This window comes from Pogona vitticeps, chromosome 1 (genome assembly GCF_051106095.1).
Source record: "Pogona vitticeps strain Pit_001003342236 chromosome 1, PviZW2.1, whole genome shotgun sequence".
Classification (NCBI taxonomy): Eukaryota; Metazoa; Chordata; class Lepidosauria; order Squamata; family Agamidae; genus Pogona; species Pogona vitticeps.
In genome coordinates, this window is record NC_135783.1 from 216,724,391 (window position 1) to 216,743,992 (window position 19,602).

Sequence of the window (19,602 nt, forward strand, 5' to 3'; positions counted from 1 at the left end):
CTGGAGATTGCTCATTATTCATAAGGTCACCATAAAGTGAAGGTGACGATGTCTCATAACAACAAACTTGAACAATTATGACCACATTGTTCCACCACCGCAAATATATATTTTTAAATGTGAGTTTCTGCATACAGTCATTATGCTGTTACACTTACAGTGGCAACACTTTCCTATGCTTTTTGCTTACTGTGTATTACCTAACCATTCTGCATGTCCGATCAGAGTTTAATAACCAAACAATACCCCGACAGGTCATTTCTTAAAGAGAAGATGCCAAGCAGAAATAATGAGCTCAGACTGCCTACACACACCCGGTAACACTATTCTGTTTGCCAGGCAAAAAGGAGTTTTGTGTTAAATCTCTTTGTAACGTATAATGTGTAGTGTAAACAAGCTTAAGGCTTTGGCAATATTTGACAGTGGCAATTATCAACAGCAAGTATCTTTTAAGTAGCTAGTTAGATAGCTCAGTGAGTTAGGCAGAACAAGAGGTTGGGAGTTCAATTCTCCACTATGCCTCCTGGAAGAAGGGCTAGCCAGTGTAGCTTTGAGCAAGTGGCACAGTGCCAGGCTGCTCCAGAAGAATGGAGCACTCACTACCTAGAAGAACCTGGAAGAAGGTTGCCCTAAGCCAAAATTGATTTGATGGCACATTATTATTATTATTATTATTATTATTATTATTATTATTATTATCATCATCATCATCATCATCATCATCATCATCATCATCATCATCTTCTTCTTCTTCTTCTTCTTCTTCTTCTTCTTCTTCTTCTTCTTCTTCTTCTTCTTCTTCTTCTTCTTCTTCTTCTTCTTCTTTTTGTATTAAACACCAGGTATATATCATTCTATAATTTTTTAACAACTTATCTCCTACAACCAACCAGATAGGCGGGGTATAAATGAAATAAATAAAATAAATAAAATAAACCTGGGACTAAGCCCCACTTAACTCAGTGGGACTTACTCCTGAAGAGTTATAGTTTTTATTTCTTTGTAGATTTGTATTCTGGCAGTCTTCAACATTCATGGAAAGGGAAAAAGACAGAAGTAGAATATAAATAGTCAAGTGATTTATTTTCTCTTTTTTACAAGACTATGGATGCACAGTCCTCTTGACTTGGTTGCCTAAAGAACATCTTGAACCACCCAGTACAACCAAGGGAATGACTATTTACTATTTACATAATGTGTGAATGACTTCACACCTTCGAGAGGAAAAATGATACCGTAGTAGTAGTAGTTTTACAAGATCTTATTCTTCGATGTGATCCCATGTCCCTTCCATAACCTCCTCTCTTCAGGCTTGTAAAAATCCCTGATATTCTTTGGCGGCCTTAAATTCCTCTAACCCACTATCCCATACACGTGGTACAGTGTCACACTACAGATCATATAATTTCCAGAAAATTCTGAGGCTTGTCACTATGACCTATGGGCCACAGTGCCTTGCCCCCTAGCCACATTGCATAAGACTAAAGAAGTTCAGCTTCTAGTTTGTTAATAGATTTTTTTAAAGCAGCTCATGGCAAAGATTTTTGAAGAAGTAATTTCTCACTGTGGGAGAAAGAAGGGGCATACTTTTTTCAAGTGACACTTGTGCTAGTGCTTTTTCTTTGAAACAACTGAGTGATGTACACATACACACATTATTTTATTTATTTATTTATTTATTTATTTATTTATTTATTTATTGTATTTATACCCCGCCTATCTAGTCATTTCGACCACTCTAGGCGGCTTTGATGCATCTAAAATTGAAAATGGATTCTTTAAGTTTTTAATATCCATATTTGAAATTTTTCAGGCTTTAAAGGGCACTCAAGGGAACCCTGAATAACCTTTGGAGGTTTTTGTAAAAATAACCTTTGGAGGAAGGGGGGGGACAGAATCAGCCGAAAGATCAGGATTTGTATAGCTAAAAGAAAGCTTTACCCTCACAAGAGGCCAGTGGTGACAAAAAGGGAGAATATTTTTCCATTAGTTTACAGAGAGCTCTGGATGTACCATACCATACAATTCCTGTAGTAATGTGCTTTTTAACAACAACAACAATTCCTTGAAAGCAGCTGGACCTCAAAGGGGGAGAGAAATAATCAGAAGTGTTCCAAGGATCAACACACGAGGCAGGGCTCATCCAGCATAAGCCGATCACCAGATTTAGTTCACTCCAACTGCAAATGATATGGATATGAGACAACACAGCTGTTTTTAATGGTGCACCTCTAAGGAAAGCTGTACTAATGAATGCCATCTGGGAATTCTCCATTATCCTAATCACTCCAAGGAAGATGTCACCAAAAGGTGACAGAACATAAGAGAAGCCAGCAGTTATGATATGAATGGAAACAGGGCAGAGAAGGAAAAATATTCCTCCTGGCTCCTGTAGTCATTAAGGTGGCAGGGCCCATTTGACTCAAAATATATGTGTGCTCAAAACAGGAATAGTAACCATTCATTAATCTCCTTCTCCACCATCATGAGGGGACTCCTCTGAATCTACTATTTAAAGAGGCATCTGCAATTACACCTGGAAGCAGTAACATTCCTAGCACAGGAACCCGCTTTCCCATTCAGATGCAAATGCCAATATTGGCTATAGAACATGAAAGTAAGTTGGGCTGAGAAGACCTCCCTTTCATACTTTCTTATTCATCACATGATCCAATATTTGCTTCTGCATACCATGCAGGACCTTTAACAACAAAAGAACCTTCACCCAAGAGTGAGTCAACAACGCATTCTGCCCAAGTCTGACATCCACCTAGCAAGGAAACAGCCCTCCTCATGCACAGATTTGGGGGGGGGGGCTTTCTCCTACAGTACAAACAGACAGGATTTTACAAGTCTGAACAGCATGATGCAAGCTAGCAGCAGCTGCATGGCCCTCAGAGCTTGACACTATTTTTGAGGGGAAAATGTGTGTGAATGGGTTAAAACCAACGGAGCCTGATCAGAGGTCCTCTGAGGAAGTGGACCTGACCCATAAAAAAACTCATAATATAGTAGTTCGTCTTTAAAGTGCCACAATGTTTTTGTCTTGTTTTGCTTTGTTTTGTCTTGTCTACAAGTTTGATGTAGGCAGAGATCAGATACAAATCAGTTCTTTTTGTATGATAGAAGCATGATACAGTACTAAAATAAATGCCAGTTTTTCAGTCTAAAGAGTAAGGCTATAACACTATTTCACTAACCTGAGAGAAAGCTCCTGTTTGGTAGTGCATCGAAGCAAAAGGGGCAATTGTTTCAAGGTAAAGAAGAGTGATAAGAGGGTGACTGAAGAAGCCAGGTTGGTTGAAATGTGCAAGGAGGGCAATCACATGCATTCATTTAAAGACATACATAACTGCTAGAGGATAGTGCTGTTCTGATTAACATGCATGTACACAGGGAATCGTTGTGATTGCATATGCATATTTTAAAATGTAAAGTGATTATGCAATATACGTCACTTTGACTGATGATCTTAATGCACAAATAGAAGCTACTGATTTGATAATTTTGTTTGAGCAGAAGAATCCTCACACATTTCGTAACTGGGTTGTATGTCATGATGATCACAGAAGATGAAGAAAACCTATTGAAAATTGATTTAATATTAAAGTCAATCCTGAAAGCTGTATTGAGCATGAAACATTAGACACACAACTGAACACAAATGCAGTGCCCACACAGAGAACATACCCTTATGGCATATCAAAGAAAGTCCTGCTTCTCCTCATCCCTATAGGTATGCATCTACAGTCATATGCAAGGTTGCTTTAGTGAGTGGAAAGTGTATGCACAGGCCTCCCAACCCCTGCACTGAGTTCTCCTGTTGAGTACAGTACCTGAGTGTACATAACAGGGAGGGAGGGAGGGAACGAAACCGGACTCAATCGAGTATTAGGGCATGGAGAATGGCTGGCTCTACCAATGTTTTGGACTTCCACTCCCATCAGCCCCATCCAACCAGGTGAATGGGAAGGGGTACCAGCAGCTGAAGTCCAGAACATCTGGAGACCTTCTGCCTTGTGGAGATCTGTTGAATAAGCCACCCCCAGTGGCCTGGTTCAGACTCCTAAATAAATAACTTACCAATAACATGCACAGTTTTATTTCTAATTTCCTCTTTAACTTTCCATTCAGGAATATAAGTAATGAAATGTGCAACAACAGCAAGATCTAACAGGAACATGTTTGGCCAAAGTCATCTCTCATATTGATTTAAATGTGCAAAAACCTAAGACAATGAAAAGCTCACAATATTTATCCTTCCACTCACTACCTTCTCCTATTCAATTGCTGCTGTTATAACCATAGCATACTGCTTGCTTTACAGATAGCTGGGCTACGCGTGAGATTTGGAGAAGTCACAAATCGGTAACAGAACTGGCCTCATTTGGACCAATTGGTATGAGATCCACATTGAAGCGAAAGGCCAGATTCAGTCTTGGAGCACAGGGTGGTGGATTTGTGTCTAAAGCACAGACTGATTTGGATGGAGCATAAATAACTTCAGCTTTTTCCTCCTTTTTTTCTGGGAAAAAAATCAATTTATAAAAGTCCCTGCCCTGCAAACCTTGAAGCTAGCGATCTGAAATTTGGCAGGTTTATTCCTTTCTCTTTAGAGTCTTCCATGTCATAAGATTTCATGTACATCAGTACAAAAATGAGGGGGGGGGACTCACCATTTTGGTTTTTGGGTGCATTAACTTTATAAACTGCTTTGGCTCTGGGGTACAAATCAACTCAGAGGACCACAAATTATTCCAAAATTCATCAGGATACATTTGGAGGCTAAAATTTGCCTACAAATAAGACTAAAGGACAAATATTCTCTTTCAGTAAGTTACTTCCATTTATTTCTTGTTTCAACAGTACACTCACTAACTAGCTCTATTTGCATGACTGTATCTCATTGAGTCTTGCCAGTGTAGAAGCAAGACTTATCATACATAGCCACGTTGCTCCTACCTATTGTGGGCAAACAAGAAAGCTAGGTGGCCTTCATCTGGAGCAGATTTAATATCAACACAGAGGCCACATATGCCATCCCAAGACCATTATTTTGTCCTCTAGTCCTCCTCCTCCACAAAGTGCTCACTGCTGGAACTCAACAGCAAATTCCACAATTTGGCAACAAATTATGAAATTTGGCAGCAAATCTCAAAAAGCTTTATAAGCAAGGCAAAAAATGCTGCATTGAGTGTTGCCTGCAGCAGGTCTCAGGGCAATAAAAGTGATCCCTGCACCTCTCACAGCAATGAGGTGGAATGGCATTACTTTGGGGCCTGTAACAACCACAGCTGTAATTCCTGCCTTTTTTTTCAATGTAACAAGAATGTTTTTCTCTGTGTGTCACTCATTACTTCTAAGAGTAGTAGGGGGTAGTAGGCATCCTACAAATAAGTATTTTATTATGATGGTGCACTGATTGGACTACAACAAAACATACCCTTCTGCATTCCATGTACCTCATATCACTTAATTTGATCCCCTTGTCTGTAAATGTGGGACTAAGTTGTTTTGGGGCCATGTAATGTATTAGCAAATATTTCACTAGACTGCTAATGCATGTACATGCAAGATTATCTGTTTCAAATGAGTTTCCGTAGAGCTAGTGCGACAGGTGAACTCCAATTCTAGTTTCTTGTATAAAAGGCCAAGAAGGAGGTGGCTGTTTGAGTTAAACCAATGTCCTATCTAGCAGTTCTCTAAACTTTAGAAGTCATCACTGGGTTATGTGGAGTCAGCAAATCCGATAAAATATACTCTATATCAATCTCTATAGCCTAGGACTGTCAGGTAGTAGCTTAGTACCTCATTCGGAGATACATAAGCATGGCCGTCCCATACGAATTTTGAAAACATCTGATATTCAGACCCCTATCATTTTTGGCCTCATTTAGGAAGATCTCCTGTAATTCTTTTAGCCACCGAACCCAATATTATTCTTAATTCTTGATCCTTATCCTTTTGAATATCCTCAGGAAAGTACCAAATGATAGATGGAGTTCTGTGACAATTCCACGAAATTCTCCACTAGATTAATACACATAAGATGATGGATCTATAGAATTTCGGCCAACCAGATGTTTGAGTAATTGGACCATAAATCCACCTCATCTCCAATTGTACATAAGGGAGCTGTAATTCAAGGCATCCAGGAAGAATGTTTCAAGGAAATCTTTGCTTTTTAATGTGCGTCATTGAAGTATTTGTGCAATAAACTGAATTGGCCACCTGAAGGAACCCATACTATCTTCACGTATTTTCCTATGGCTGTCTCAAGAATAAGGGATAGTAATTAGAGATGGTGGTGGTCGTATTCATATATGAATACGAATATCCCCCCCACAGGTGCAGATAGCAAGGGTCCGGCCCCCTGGAACCAGACTGACCACTCACCATTCCGCCACGGGCTCCGCAATCCCTTCCTATCACTCTGGAGCTCGCGATGGATTAGCCACTCTTTGACCTGGCAGAGAGGCTCGTCTTCCCGCCTTTTTCCAGGAGTGACTAATCTACTGCGAGCAATGGAGCTATAGGAAGGGATTGTGGAGCCCGCAGCAACCGCTGACAGATTAGTGGTTGGTCTGGCCCCAGGGGGACAGACCCTCATTATCTGCACCTGTGGGGGGATATTTGTATTCGTATACGAATACTCCCACCTCTAATAGTAATGTATTAGCAAGTTCTGCAGATGGGTTAATGTGAAAATGGAAAAGGGGCCACTTTTAAAAACCATTGCTCCAAGCTATGTTCACATGTAATAGGAAGGTCTGATGAATTTGAAGGCTTCCTGGCTGGTCTCTCAGCTCGATGAAAGGACCAGTGAAGCAACCATGTGCAGGGCCGTTAAGACTGATTCACATCCTGGCTTTCTGTGTGAATGGGGCTGCTAAAGTATTGTGAAAATTAGTCTTCATTTTCTGATTACACATCAAGTTAAACTGTACACTACACACTGTAATAGTCAACATAATGGAAGGCCAGACCTCCCATTTTCCATACCACATAATTTTTCCAATAAAATAAAAATATTTAACCTGAATTCTATGTGGTGACTTTCCCCCCAAAAAAAATTAGCTTGGGCTAGGCAACTGTGGCCTTCCAAATACTAGAGAACTACAACTCCCATGATCCCTCACCACTTGCTTTTCTGTCCACAGTCAATGAAAGCTGCTGCCCAATAGCAGCTGAAGGGGCAGAGCTGACCACTCCTGAATTGTTTTCAGTGCACAGGTGGAGTGGTAGGAGCTTGAGGGGCCCCAGCAGATCCAGGCCTTCTCCCTTCCTGACAACCACCACAGACTCAGGAGAAGGGTGGAAAGGATCACCTCTAGAACCTCTGCAGAGGCCTGGAGGGGGATCTGATACTGGATTTCCCTCTCAGAGGCTGCAGGATCACCACACAACATCAGGTACTTTGCAGGGGAAGATCTGCTCCTTCCTATGGCCCTTGGAGGAGTTTCCTGTCCCCTGGGTTGCAGCTTGTTTTATTAGTAAATGCTATGGACATGTAGGCCACCTCCTGGAGCCCCCTCTGCCCTTTAAACAATAGAAAGATAGGATGTATATTTCTTAAAGTTCAATAGCAATTTTAAAGTCAAATACACAGAGAGATGCATTTAACCTGCTGTGTCCAGGAAACCCCAAGAGAAAGCATGCCTGACCCCCATCGCCACCACTCAAATAAGTCTGTAAGCATCCACTGTCAATCCTTGAACATGATTCATTCATATGGCAGAGGTGCCGCACAAACATTAGGATCCCTTGGGGAGGCTTGCTAAAAGGCATAAAAGCAAAAGGAGAGCTGGTATATCTCAGCAGAGGTAAGGGTTTGAATGACTACAGTACTGTGCTGGGGATCGCTTGAGATCACCCAGAACATATGTGGCTGATGGTGTTACAGGACCTACAACCTGCACAGCCTTGGGCAAGCTGCATAATCCAGAGTGCCACCAGAACAAGGGACTGGTAAATCATTTCTGAATACTTACTGTAAGCCATAATATACTTGACAGTGCAAAAATATCAAAAGACACATATTCTTATTTGACAATCCTGCCCTCTGTGAGAGAATTGTTGCTACAGTGGGGTCTCTACTTAAGAACGTCCCTACTTAAGAACAATCCAACTTAAGAACAGCTACATTTGCTAAATTTTCCTTCTACTTGAGAGCAGAAATCCAAGATAAGAACAGGAAAAAAAAACCTTTCCTGCTCTTTTTTTAACCTTAGGTCATCTTAGGTTAAAAAAAAAAATTCTTCCCCTAGTGGTAGAGTACGTATTAACCAGCTTTGCATTAGTTCCTATGGGAACTAATGCTTCAATGTATGAACGCACTTCTACATAACAAAAAAACAGCCAGAACGGATTAATTGGTTTTCAGTCCATTCCTATGGGAAATTTTGCTTCAACTTAAGAACGTTTCAACTTAAGAACACCATTCCAAAACGGATTAAGTTCTTAAGTAGAGGTTCCACTGTAGCTACATTATGTTATATAAATCATCATTGGTATTAAGTATGTAACAGGTACTAGTAATATCTCCATGCCCATATTGTGCACACAGACTTTTAACTTCAGTGGGGTCCAAAGAACAATGCACATACAAAGACTTGGAAATTTTTGTAATTTTCTCTTTGAACCGCTGACATCACATTTGCCCGCAAACACACACCCTGCCACCACCCTACTATGTTACTGTCTCACTCACAATTTATATTTCACCTTCTCGGTTTCAAAGGCAGATATTGGGCAATTTATATTTTCATGGACATAAATAATAAACCTGTTTTCAGAATATATGCCGTGCAGACAAATATTTTTCCAGTAAGCAGATGCTTAAAATACTTCTTTCAGATTCCAGATGCTATCCTTCTCATCCATCATATTTAATGCATAGTTTGCACCCTGAGGGCTACTGGCTTCAAAACATGGTGGTTCTGTTAACTATCACAGGTCACTATCAGAGATACTCATCCCTACAAGAGTAAACACCCACAGTTAGGCATTCAGCTCCATGCTTTTGACGCTGCTGTTTGCCTGATGGAGCTAGTCCCTTCCGGGTTTTCATTCTTCCTCTTCCCTCTGAAGTATTAACATTTCCTTTTCAGTTAACTAAAAAGATTTACATGTAATCTGCCACTCTGAAGTAACTCCCAACTAGATTTATGTCCAACAGATGCTACAAGAGAGCCTCAAAGAAACCAAATCAAATCAAATCCAGCACTAAAGCTGAGAGACTAATGGATAGACATCTGTAAAGGAGATGAATTATTTATTAATTTCATTTTCCTTAAAATCCACTGAACAAAATGAGGTCAGAGGCCAAAACGATTTCAGGAATTCCAGAAGTCAGGCCACATAAGAGAAGGGCCATTACTCAACATCCTAGCTCCTGTTACAGAGTCATTTAAGGGAAGGCACAACAGATCACAGTTCACTGAGGGATCAGTTTAGCATGACCTTCCTCAACTGGGTGCCCTCCAACAAAGCTGTGACCTGATTCATCTGGAGGGCACTAGGTTGAGGAAGAATGTCTTAACACTACTGGTACAGTTCACCCAACAATTCAAAGGAATTTTATCTACTTACCTAGGATTGGATCAAGCACAGGGCTCATGCCAAAAGCATCTGGGGGACTCTCCTCCCCACTGCAGCCCCTGCACACTTCCCTAGCTAATGCATGACCAAGAGACCATCAGCAAAAACAATTTGGGAGCTCCACAAGGTCAGGTTCTAGGAAACCTCTTCAGGAAAGAAGTTCCACACCTCCAGCATAATTCTTGAGAACCCTCCACTCCATATCTTTCTTCAAAGAGCCTCACTATCAAAGAGAACTCAGAGAAATGCCCTGCTCCCAGATATTTAAAAATGGGGGACTTGGTATGAAAGGTAACATGCCCAAGCAGCACCAGGATTGGGACATTTAGCACCTCACAAGTGACGTCCTGCATTGTGCACAGTGTCTAGAATCTGAGCTGTGCTTCTGGAATAGAAAAGGTGTAAAAATGTAGCCCTCACTGCTGAAGAGGAGAAGGATTATGGGGGCTGACTTTCCCCCCTGGAAAACACGCCCATACAACCTGGGGACCTGAAAACCCCAAGATAATTAATCAACCTTCTCCAACCTAAGGCCTTCCACATGGATTTCACTACAACCCGCCATCATCACCAGCTAGCATGCTGAATAGCTAAAGTGGCTGGGGATGATGGGAATTATTGTCCAAAATACATCGGGAGCAGCTGACAGCTCTGGGAAGGATGGTTGCACGCTCTGCTCACAACATCAGATCACAGAAAACTGCCTTGCACGAGGTCTCGGCCCTTGTCCAGAGTGCCAGTCTCAGGCTCTGACTAGTTCCCAGCCAAGCATCCTCAGATGGGGCTGCAGGACTGAGCCCAGAATCGCTCCCTCAGGTAGGGTCCTGGGACACAGAAATCCTTTTTAAAACGGAGAGGCCAGGGAATGAAACGTTGGGTCTCTTCCTTCAGGCAGAGCAGGTGCTTTGGTCTGAGGGCACTGAACCACAGGAACTGTCGACCAACATTTACTCAAGGGGCCGGGGGTGGGAAAGGGAAATCTTCTCGGTCCACCCAGATACAGTAGGAGGGGGGATCTCAGGAACAGGAGCGAATGTCTGTGGGGGGGGGAAGGCAGCCAGTGACCCCCTCCCTCCCTCCCGCCCCCCAACCCACCGCCACAGCCACCACCAAGAAGTCCCTTCCTCTCGCCTTCAAGGGCCACCCCGCTTTTGGCGACCAATCCGCCCACCCGTGTCCCCCGCGCCGCCCACGGCGCCGCCCGCCCCACAAGACTCACCCCAAGTCCCGCTCGGCCTCTGTGCTGGGCTCCGGCGGCGAAGAAAGCAGGGCGGCCCCGCCCGCCGCCTCCGGAGGCAAGCAGGTTTTGGGGGCGGCGAGTGTGGGCGCTGGGCAGGCAGCAAACCGAGCAAGCGGGCGCCCCGGAGAGGCGAGGGGTGGGGGGAGAGCAGCAGCTCGGCCCCCCCGAAGGCGGTAACCACCCCACCCAGCGAGCGGCCCACCTGGGAGGCGAGTGGGCGGCGCTTCACCTGCCGGGGTGGGGCCGGGGAACTCCGGCAGGTGAGCGCCCGCGAGAGAGCGAGCGAGCGAGCCTGCCTTGCCCGCAGAATGGGCGCGGGGCGGAGGGGGGGGGCGCGGATTGGGAAAGGCAGGACGGCAGCAAATCCCCCCCCCCACGCCACCATGCCTGGGAAGGAAGGTGCGAGCCAGACCAGACCCGGGACGAGCGAAAAAAGTTCTGCCTCGTGCTCTTTGCTCGGCCCGCGCACGGCCGCGAAGGGACCCCCCCCACCTGAGCATTCACAGGGTTTCCTATTCCTCCACGCGCCGCCCCCCCCCCGCAGTAGGGATGAGATTCATCTCTTCCAGAACTTTGTTAAGACACAAGAGTGGCCAGTACGAAGCGTGATTGTGTGTGTGTGTGTGTGTTTCTAATCCACACTGCCAGAGACGAAAGCTGAAACCTGCCACCTCGGAACTGATTCTGCAGCCCCCATTTTGGAACTCGCTTTAAACAAGGGAATCTGGCGTCGTACCTGCGACCATGGATTTTGGGACGGCTTTGTTTCTTCTGCACCCCAGCTCTAATGCCGAGTCTGGTGAAGACTTCTGCAGAGTCGAAAGCTACCTTCTGCAGTCCTTTAGATATCAGCGATCCTTGTCTTTTGATTCTCTCCAAGAGCCACAGTGCTGCGTTTCCTTTTTTTTTTTTAACTCATGGGCTGGGAGAAATCTGAGCCAGGGATGGGACAAACCCCATCTTTCTCCAGCCATCTAGTAACAGGGTAGGCTGGAATGTTGCAGCTCGTGCTTAATTGTGCCTGTTCACAAAGAACTCAAAACTGGATTCTGTCGGTTTTGCATCCAGATAAGCTTATATCAACTGTAGACATTGTGCCAGCTTCTAGATGGAGCTATACAATTCTAAACAAAGTTGGGGTGGATTTCAGGATTGCAGGAAGCGAGGCCGCTTTCTCTATGTCCACTTTCTATCTTTTTCTGCCTCCCAAAAAATTAACATGACAAATAGCATGGCCTGCAGCGTGAACGTGTATTCCTCTCTCGGTGTGTAAGATGCAAACCATGACAGTATGAAGTTATATGTGGAACAAACCAGATCATTGTGAAATAATTGGCATACAGTATACTGTCAGTTGTGCACTATTATCCCAACTCCATCACATCTGGAAAAGTGTAATTATCATAAAATAGTGAAGTTGGAAGGGGTGTATAAGGCCCTCAAGTCCAACCCCCTGCTCAATGCAGGAATACATACCAAAGGATCTGTCAGGTGGTTGTCTAAATTTCTCTTGAATGCCTCCAGTGTTGGAGCACTCGCCACTTCTTGAGGTAACTGGTTCCAATGTGCATTTAGATTAGGCAACCTTGTCTCGAGAGACTATGGTAACGTGCTCTGTATGGAGGACTTGGAACAGCATCTAGTGTGGCTGAGAAGGCCAATTCAAGAGGGACAATCCCTTCCACACTGAAGACAAATACAATCTGTCCCCTGTCCAACTCCCTGATTTTGCTGCTTTCAGGACTGCCTCTTTGCCTCGGCCTGCTGGACAAGGGTCTCTTCAAATTGGGAGAGGCCGTTATGCACCGCCTGCCTCCAGGCTGAATGCTCAGCTGTCAAGGTTTCCCATCTGTTGAGGTCCATTGCCAAGGCCTTCAGATCCCGCTTGCAGATATCCTTGTATCGTAGCTGTGGTCTCCCTCTGGGGCGGTTTCCCTGCACTAATTCTCCATACAGGAGATCTTTTGGAATCTGACCAGCCATTCTTACGACATGCCCGAGCCAACATAGACATCGCTATTTCAGTAATGTATACATGCTAAAAATTCCAGTTCATTCTAGGACTACTCTGTTTGGAACTTTGTCCTGCCAGGTAATACCAAAAATGCATTGGAGGCAACACATGTGCACTACTGTATATACGTAGACTGTATATGCATCATTTCGAGATCATTTTGACACAGATCAGTATTTTGCTACATTTGTAAAGGAGAAATAACCTATTCATTAAAATTTTATTAATGTATTGCAAGGCATCTATTGGATCTTTGTGATTTTTAAAAAAGAACCACTTTGTTTACCTTTCAGCAGTCAGTTCAGAATTGCAGTTGAAAAAGCTGCAAGAAACAAGATGATGAACATATGCAAGTTAAATTTTAAACAGCTGCAAGAGTGCTATCTGGCAGTGGACAATATGGGCCAGTAAGGCCATTGGTTTCAAAACTGCTTCCGTTTCTAGCCCCTATTCAAGTATGGCATACAACTTTTGAAGTCCTTCATGGTTTAAGATTATAATTTTTTTAAGGCACATCTCAGGTGTCTTCTACATTGCATATGGAGCATGGCTGGCTGATTACAATGGATTCAGTAATAGCATCTTGGTTATGGAATACCCTCTGCTGAGCTGGTTTCCAGGTGCTTGCTGTAACATAACTTTCTTTCATTTTTCTTTCCACATGACTTTTAAATCTGTTCCTTAATTTGGGTTGACTTTGCTTCTGGTTTTGAATGCTTTATGACCAATCTGTTTTGTTCTGTAAATGTGTCTTTCGTGTTATATGGTAGCAAATCAATACTGAAATAATATATGGAGAAAAATGTCATACACCTTTTTCAGTTCTTAGTTAAACAATGCACTTAACATTATCAGTGTTAAAGAAAACTACCATTACATTTATGAAAAGCTATCACAGCATATTCGCGAAGGCTTTCACGGCCGGGATCTAATGGTTGTTGTGGCTTTTTTCCGGCTTCATGGCAGTGTTCTGAAGGTGGTTTTTCCTAATGTTTCGCCAGTCTCTGAAGATGCCGGCCACAGAGACTGGCGAAACATTAGGAAAAACCACCTTCAGAACACGGCCAAGAAGCCCGAAAAACCCACAACAACCATTAGCTATCACAGCCTTTGAAAATATGTATATGTAAAGCAGATGAAGAAAAATAACAAAAACCCATTTACCTCTGCTTTTGTTCTATTTTTTAATGTACCATAGGTCTGAACAACTGTTGCTTATTCTAACAGAATCCAGAAGTATGTTGCAAAATGTATATGTATTATCCTCTTTATTTCATATACTTCTATTTCTTTGTAACATTTATATGCTGCCTTTCCTCCAAAGAGCTGTTAGAAGCTCACGGCTTTTCCCTACTTTTATTCCCTACAAAAACTTGTGGCATACGGTCAGGATGAGCCTGTATGTCAAGAACGGATTTGAACCCAAGTCTTTTGAGTCCTATCGAACACTCTTGCCCACTATACCACACTGGCACTGACCTCTAAAAGTTTGTAATTCAACTCAGCACAGCAGACACCTCTTTAAAATGCTAGCAAGAAGATAACATTTACAATAAACAGTGGCTTATAGTAAGTCCTTTTATTACAACTTTTCCTCTACAAAGTCCTAATTCCCAACCTAATTTCCCCCCACATACTACATATTGGTACAATATTGCCAGCAAAGTGTGCCACCTAGTGGAGATTTTGTGGTCCAATACAGACTTTGGGGGGTGGAAATAACTGTTCCAATCCAGAATTAGAATGGAGAGGGCAGCACTATTAAAGGCGGCATGAACCAGGGGCCCTTTGATCATTCCTCCCGCTTCCGTTTGTATAGAAAGTGTTTGTACAGAAGTGTTTGGGGTATTGAAGACTGCTGTCACTCAAACAGAAAGCATTGGCCTGGCATGTCCCTGTGGTTTCTTTAAGTACAGTAGTACCTCAGCTTACAAACGCCTCGGTTTACATAATTTTTGGTATACAAACGGAAACAAATTGAAAATAATACCTTGTGTACATTTTTTTCTTTTCTTTCTTTCTTTTTTCTTTTTGTTTGCGAAGAAAATTTCCCCAGGATGCATTGTGCCTGGAGGTTTACACATTTTCCACATTACATAATGTTCCAGAGAAGGCATTAATTTCGTAAACCGATGTACTACTATATAAAGCAGCTTCATGAAGTGTGCAAATTCTGACTGTGTCTCCACCTTGCATCACTAGCTGACCCAGTCTATAATCCACACTAGTACAAATAACCTTTAAAAGAAAAACCCACAGAAACACACAATGTTGGGATTATGACCGCTGCTATACACAGGACACAGATGTTACTCACAAGAAAGTTTACTTCAATTTTATTTCCATTTTAAACAATTTTTGGATGATACATCATGCAGTCTGCCAGTGTATCCATACATTTTAATAGATAGTATTTTAGAACTCAGATCAAAAGACCTACCCTATAGGGATGGGAGGGGGAAGTTCAGGTTTGCTGTTACAGAGCTTAATTTATCACAGCATCTTTTACAATAGTGACAATTTCTCCCAAGGTTGTAACCATCCAAAAAGTATCCACATTTCAGTTTCCCCCCCTAAAACAAGCTACTGTAGAGATATGTAGATCCCAGACAATACACATCTGGAGTACACATTACACACTTTACACACCTAGACATTTATACTTCTACAGAATGCCTGAATCTCTATTCTCTCACATCTTCTACTATGAAAAGTTTTCAGAAATGACAGACAGAAGTATTTAAGGAGTAAGAGGCTAGCTTGGAAGTAGTATAGTGTAAGTGGTGTTTAAGACAGACATTAATCGAGTGTGTTTCTAAGCTTCATTAAATGCATTAAATAAAACCTAATTATCAGCACAAAGGCGAGAACATCATCCTGCAGGCCCCATCATTTTACAATTTTGATGGGAACGGTTACTTCGGACTTTTTATAGACTTCTCTGTATCCTACTGCCTAAAAGAGTATGGATAGGGCCAAATCCACCTTGCCCCTGCTGAAGAATCTCTGCTTCAGCTCAGCTAGCAAGGGGAGCTCACTAAAGAAGCTCAGTAACCTCTGGATAGTGTGGGTGGCATATAAATTGAATAAATAAATAAATAAATAATGAAAGCCGATCTTGTGGTGGCATCTCTTTAAGATTTAGGTCTAGCCATTTGCCATATGAAATGTAAACGATAAGGTTTGGGGATTTTTCTCCATTTAGAGATCAATTCTGAAATAGATTTCCAAGAATTTTACATTTTCAAGTTGTTCCCCTCCCCCATTCAACAATGTACAGTATATATACTGAAAATGTTTCCAAAGCCAATCAGCTTTTAGATACTCCTATAATTTAAATACTTAAATTATTTCAGTTTATATATTCAGAACAATCCATTCTCGCCTTTGCATGACAAAACACACCTTTAGCAAATATAGTTTTGATTTTTCCATTTGTCTCAGTCGCAAAATTATAATATTAAGTAAAAATGCACCTGAAAATGATTACGAGAATGACAAATTTGGCAAGTAAGAAGGAACAACTGAAATCAGGTAGAGAAACAAAGACATCTCACACTGTAATTCTAGCATGTCAACTAGCACATCAAGTTACAGATGCAAGACTGTTTCTATTGGTTAAGTCAAAATAAACTATATTGAATGTATTAACAATGGGGAAAGGCTCAAAAGGACAGTATGAATTAACTAAAACTGAGATAACATTTCAGTTTAAATGTATGAAAAACAATAAAAATAGTACTCCAGAGGTAAGCTAAAACAGTGCTCTTAAGGAAATTAGATCCACAGTTCTTATATAACCAAGTAACTCTAGCAGCAAAATAACATTTACCGTGATGCAAATGGGAGAAACCATTCTAAAAATCCAGCTTTCAGGTCTTCCTGCAATATAGCATACCTTTCCAGCTTTTCAAAGTAAAAAAACTGCCATTTTTGAACCAAAATGGAAAAGTCAGTCCTAAAGCCTCAGCCAAGGAACTCAAGCTAGATGAACTGACTGGCTGATCAGCAACTAGCTGCTTCAAAGAGAAATCAGGAATACTGATTGTCCTTACCAAGGCATTAAAGCTGATTTTTCCATAAAACTTACAATAGGCACAGTCTTTCTTGAAGCATCCAATTTAGTAACTATAGTAACACTAGGATAAATCCCTGCACTTGTACCCTGCACGAAGTATGATATTTAATGGGTTGCATTCATTTTAATGAACTTCTATTTAAAAGTACATGAAACATACACATGAGGTGGTGGTAAAGTACTTAACAGTAGCTCAGCTAGACCATGAGAAAATTAATACATCATGACTTGAGTGAATGCTCCCCATCTGCTCATCTAGATACCATACTCCCTGACATGGAGGTTATGTGACATGGCCCCTGTGTAGCTTAGCTGCTATATGTTGTATTTAAACAGTTTTTCTGTATGGATCGCTCCAATGGTGTTGAGTTTCTTGAACAATGTTCCACGGAAAGCAGAAAGTTAATGTGCTAAATCAATGTAAATGTTATGGCTTCAATTTGGAACATGGCCACATGGAAAATATCAACTAGATACAATCTAGTTATTATGGCATATACACTGGCAGTTAAGACCATTGTTTTAGGAACAGAAATAACAAGTGGCTTTCTGGTATATTTTCACCCCTTCTAACGCACAGTTCAACTATGTATGTAAAAGACTGGCCACATTAATCACAGGTATAGGGATTGAATGTGGCAAATTCACATTTCAATTTGCTGGCAGTACAATATACATGTGTATTAAGAAAAAAAACAAGATCTAAAAAGTTAACAAAATAAGTTAAACAAATGCAGCATTTGCAAATTTTCATTAAATACATAACAAAAGTTTCTCCCATTCCCCCCGCAAATAGTGCAACCCTTAATAAATTAAACAAAGCCCAATCTTCTTTATTACTGCCCAGAGCTTCTAAGCAGTATCAGAATGAAATGACTAAAGTAAATTCACAAACTTCCAAAAGGCTTTAGAGCAGATTAGGTTTTGAAATGTCTATCAGCCAAACACATTCAGAAGCCCCAGAACTACAATTAATTGAAGAAAAATACATAGCCACAGTAGTTGATAGGACTGAATGAATATAAACACCAATTTAGTCATTTTGAAACTCATATTCTTTCCAGATGATACTTTTTAATGTACATAATTGTAAATGTATATATGTAACACATGAAAGAAGCAGAAAAGACATATTAAACTACAGATTTTACACCCGTCTGTCTACCTATATTTTCTGTTACTAGGTTGTATCCCACTAAAAATAAATTCCATTGCCCGTCATTAGGAAAGAATCCAAAAGCAGCCTAACTGTGTCTCTATTAATTAAGTGAGCTAAAACTATACTATCCTGGGACAGACTTGCATATTGTTCAGCTCTAGCATATACTGTTATAAATGTACCTTTATCTCACTGAAAACCAAAAGGTACTTTCCATCCAAGTTTATTTTGCACTGCACATGAAGCACGCATAATTTCAGCTCAACATCCTGGATAACATTTTACTTTATTCCAGCAGATTTCTATCTCATCTTTCCAACTTCTAAGAGAGTCTCTTAAAACCATATAGAAATTGGGTAGGGAAGGAAACAGGTAGCTGCTCTTGAAATTAAATGTATTTTTCAATGTCATTTTAATAAGAACCATGGCTCTACATGAATGTCAGAGATGTAAGCCTTACCACAGAGCATTCACAGGTTGGAAAAGTTATTATTATTATTATTTGGACTACACTGGTCATAGTGGTTGGAGATCCTTTTCCAAGCAAATGATCAAAGAATAAACTTTGCAATTGTGATGCACCCATGCAACCACCGAACTTCTAAGCTCTAGAGCTACACTAGCAGTACCTTCCTCTACATCCCTAGAGGTTGAACTCCACCAAATATGTATACTAATGATTCTGAATTTTCAACTATTTTAAATACAAATTGAAAGATTTCCCCAACATATTAAAAACTCATCTTCAAGGAATTTTATTTTTTGAAAGCAAGGAAGGTTTTCTCTTTTTTTAACCACCCAGCTGCACACTGTTGTCCTCTAAAAATATAAAATAATATGCATATTATACAGGAAATCAGGAAGTTGTGATGAAACACAATCAACTGCTTTTGATGGCACTTGGTTGTTGAATGCCTTCTTCGATGCCAGAATTCTACTGATTCACCGGAGTACTTAAAGCAAAACCAATAAAAGAGCATCTGTGCCAGTATAAAAGCTCCAGCATAATGGACACAGCAGTGTCAGTCAAGTGATAGAGATTGAGCAGCAGATCCCTATGGTTAAGCCTCGGCGCATGTGTTAGATACACTGTACACGGTTTTAGATGAAAAGTTGGTGTGGGCACACTTCTGTACAGAGGGAGATTCTACAAAGCTGAAAAATGATGAAACCAGTGCACTGCAGATGGCAACAGAATGCATACAATGAACAGAAGTACAGATCCAATCCAAGAGGAAAAGAATTAGGGAGCTGATGACAGCTTTTCATGTGCAAAATGGAACCTGATCTGTCTGGGGAAGCAAAAAATAAAATAAAATTAAAAATGTGTTAGCTCCATGTATTACGAATGTGAAGTATTTAATTGGCATATAAATGTAAACTTTAATGACACAGTGTTGCAAAACAGAAATTATTCTTTTTTGCTCCTGAATTCATTATCCCAGCAGTAGTACTTGAAGGGGCCAAGAAAGAAGTAGAAACAGAGGAGGGCTTTCTGTAAATTTTATCTG

The 19,602-nt window shown here is 41.3% G+C and overlaps 2 protein-coding genes across 14 annotated transcripts in view; both read right to left on the reverse strand.

Moving 5' to 3' along the window:
* The window catches only part of LYPD6B (LY6/PLAUR domain containing 6B), a 71,056-nt gene extending 59,258 nt beyond the window's left edge, over positions 1 to 11,798 (reverse strand). For 3 of the 10 annotated variants that reach the window (XR_012081962.2, XR_013536979.1, XM_072983507.2), the window contains exon 1: positions 11,577 to 11,708. The gene's annotated coding sequence lies outside the window, so the exon portion shown is untranslated. Of the gene's footprint in view, positions 1 to 10,819; positions 10,959 to 11,576 lie in introns of those variants that run through there. The other 7 variants (XR_013536978.1, XM_078376772.1, XR_013536989.1 and 4 more) reach the window with 6 other exon arrangements.
* Positions 11,799 to 15,174: 3,376 nt separating this feature from the next.
* The window catches only part of KIF5C (kinesin family member 5C), a 91,818-nt gene continuing 87,390 nt past the window's right edge, over positions 15,175 to 19,602 (reverse strand). Inside the window, exon 26 of one of the 4 annotated variants that reach the window (XM_020785676.3) lies at positions 15,175 to 19,383. The gene's annotated coding sequence lies outside the window, so the exon portion shown is untranslated. The remainder of the gene's footprint in view (positions 19,384 to 19,602) is intronic. The other 3 variants (XM_020785678.3, XM_078376750.1, XM_020785679.3) reach the window with 3 other exon arrangements.